Genomic DNA, 3,712 nt, shown 5'->3' on the forward strand with positions numbered 1-3,712 from the left:
TTGTGTTCATTCTAATTCCTGAACACAAATCTTGATAAGGACTGTTTTTCATCAACATGTTAAAGCAAAGGGGGAAATGTGACTTCTTATAAGATGTAAAAAACAAACAAACAAACAAACAAACAGGCTAACTAAATTTGTAGGAAAGCTCCTGATTCCACAAGGGTAGTTTCAGTCAAGTGTTGAATTTTCACTTGGCATATACATATACTCTCATCTTACAAAGCTTTTAGACATACATTTATTTGCCCTCAAGATACCTGTTGATGACTGTCATAATATTAAGTGATTTATAATGACAAATATAAATCCCTCATGAATTGGTAGTTGAAATATCAGAAGGGAAATATATTTGCACCAACTGACCTTAAGCTGGGATGGATTGATGTGAGTCCGAAGTATTTATCTCTACAGTAACTTACTCACAGGCTACTGGCTGGACACCATCCAAAGCTGTTAACTGTGGCCTTCATTCCTTTCCCTGTGGACTTTGCTTGGGCTTCCTCCCATTCCAGTATTTGAGTTCCAATTACAAGTATGTTAAGAGAGCAAGTAGAATGTACTTGACTTCTTCGTGACCTAGCACCAAATATTGTATAAGTCATTTGGGTTGTATTCTACTGGATAGTAATGAGGTCCCATCTGACTTTGAGGACTAGTGGTAGATCCAGTCATTTCATGAAATAGTTCCAACATCAGATTGTAAGAAGATTATTTGGGATTGTTCAGAACATATTCTGGTCTGTATAACCCTCCTTCCTCCCATGTGCAATATACAGCTGTTTCTTTTTCAAGCAAATCAAGTTCATCACATCAGAAAATCAGCTAAATTAGTGAGCTCTCATCACAGGAATCAGGCTTGGTAACAGCTGATCTTTTCAAGCATCTCCTACATATATTGTCCTTAAATAAAGATCATAGTCTAAACAAAAAAGTTATTTCCCTATCACATACTCACCATCAAATGACAGAAAATGACTCAATAACTGCTAGTGTCATATTCATGTTTGTAGCGGAAAAATGAGAGCCATAAGATGGTTCCAAAATTTTTAAAGTCTAGCTCTAGGTACACTACTACCTTCGTGACCACATGACTATAAGTCATTTCAAGACTTATAGTGGAGATTGTTCTTCAGTCCCCTTTTCCCTGGCCCCTGAGTCCCGTTCCTGTGTGTTCAATGATGTATCTTTATAGCTGACTTACTTTCCTCATTCTCCTAGATCTCTGGCATTCAAGCGTTCATTTTATATGTTATATTATAATAATGTTAAGCATAATGTTAAACAAAATAATTATCTTAATATTATGTGTTTCTATTAATTCATATTTCACTTTTTTAGGCAGAAGCCATATCCATACATCTTTGCCATTCCTTGAGTTCCCAGTGAACTTATTGCCCAATATCATTCTAAAACTTTTTAAAGTTTCAGGATTAAGTATAGAGAATTTGAGTTATAAAGAAGCTTCTTAAAGGGGTTTTTATAGGCCTGAAAGATTCGGTGAGGTATATATACAACAAACATCTGGTGTTTTGACAAAAGATTTCACAGTCCAGTCCCAGATTAAGCTTTTGTCCTGAATCTATTGAAGGTAAATGACTATAATGTGATTGAGGATAATTAGCAGTTTTGTCTTTGAACTCTGAAACATCAGGTCTCTCCATTATTTAGTTAGTCACTGTGTTATTGTATTTCCATCCTAAGTATAAACAAGAAGTAAAAGAGTACTCTCAATATCTTACTGGGAATTTCCATTAGCTATATCCCTGAGTTGAATGGGAATGTTGCCTCCCTTCCATCTTTACTGCAGACACCAAGCTTGACAAATGTCTACTTCTACATAGTGTCCTCCTTTCCCACTGATGCTAAGAACATTTTCCTGTTCTTCTTTCTGTCTACAACCGACTTCCCCATGCCTGCTCATCCTTCCATTTACCAACCCTTCAATAATGTTAAGGCTATCTTAATGGTTTTTCTATAATCCTCCCTCTCACAAACCATCTGACCTTAGAAACTACCAATTGTGTTTCTCCATAGAAAAATAACTTCTCTTTATGTAACACGCTTTTGGAACAAAGACATTACATGCAGCCTACACTTAAGAAGTAAGGATTTGTGGTCTACCACCATAAGACTACATTGTCTATAAACATTTTGGCCCTTTTATTTATATCTCAGTTCTCTCTACAGTATGGAATTAAAAGTTTATGTTCTCTGGATTTTGGGGGCACTTATCTCCTAGATTGGGTTATAATGTAATGGTACCTTTTAACCAGTGTTACTTGTTCTTAATTAACCCAGCTTTCATTATTACTAGCCCTTCCATTTGGAGCATCTGTCATTTTGCATAGTTATTTTGTATAAAATTTATAGTTAGCTTAAAAAAAAAGGCTTTGAAGCCTGCCTGCTTTTAGTAAATTGTAATAGAACTCAAGACTTATTACTAGGTGAAATACTGCTAAGAGAATGTGATTTCTTCCAAATTCATTCAGCTGAAATCAGCAGGATATTTTTTTATTATGACTGAATATTCAACACCTGTTACATTTCTATGTGTTACTACCAATATCATCAATTATTTCCAACATTGTTTGCCAAAGGAATCATTTAGCCTTCTTGTTTTTAATTTTCATGTAATTAATATTTTCTTAAAAGAAAAAAAGCCAATACAATAAAATAAAAAATAAATAAATAAAACTGGCTTTTCAAACATGATTTACGTTAAATTGACTGAGATTCCCATGCATCAAAAACCCTCAGAAAAACGTTACTCTACCCTAGGAAAGAGTAAAATAAATGCATGCTATATCTGTTATATGATGAGTAAATAAAACAAGCTTGAAAGCTATGAACCTTGAAGGATTCTGCAGATCCCATGGGTCCCCAGGCTGCCCATCTCCATTATCACCCTGCACTCTCCATATAAAGTCTCATCAAATCTTGCCTTATTATTGCTTATATTGCAAAGAAGACTGCAAAAAATATATGGCCAACTGAGTTTTTATCTCGAAGAGAATATTTTGTGCTGTACATTTCAAGTACTCTGATTTCTCTAATCTCCCAAAGGTCTAATTATTGGATTTTTTTTTCAATTCCCCAAGTATAGAGAAAGTAGGATGAAGTAGTTACAGTTTGTCATTTGAAACAGAGAACCCAAGCTTTCCTAGAATAGTATTTATGTGGATATAGCTCACAACTCTACTCATACATTCATAAGTGAAGTTTTCATAAAACAAATGATCAGCTTGTCACTAGCACGCTCCATGCTACTGCCTTAGGCCAGTCATTGCTCTAAAGAATTTGTTCCTTCACTAGGAAAGGGATTCGTAGAGGATAATAAAATTTGTTAATATTTTAGTTCTTAAAGTTATTTTTTATTGGATATTTTATTTACATTACAGATGTTGTCCCTTTACCCCATTCTCCCACCCACCCAGGAACCCCCTATCCTATCCCCCCTTCTCCTGTTTCTAAGAGGATGTTCCCCTACCCCAACTCTCTTCCAGGTAAAAATGAATCACCCATGATGTCTGCTGTTAGAAGTTCTAATCCAGATGCTGGCCTCCAAATTTATACTACTCAGACCTTTGAAGGGCCACTGACAAGAACATCAAACAGCTAGAGATTGACATCACTAATCTGAAGAAATCCCTTGTTTCACTGTCTGAAGATACCTCCTAAAATCGCAAAGATCCTTCTGGGACATGATTTA

This window comes from Grammomys surdaster, unplaced genomic scaffold (assembly GCF_004785775.1).
Source record: "Grammomys surdaster isolate TR1022 unplaced genomic scaffold, NIH_TR_1.0 126113, whole genome shotgun sequence".
In the NCBI taxonomy this organism is placed as follows: domain Eukaryota; kingdom Metazoa; phylum Chordata; class Mammalia; order Rodentia; family Muridae; genus Grammomys; species Grammomys surdaster.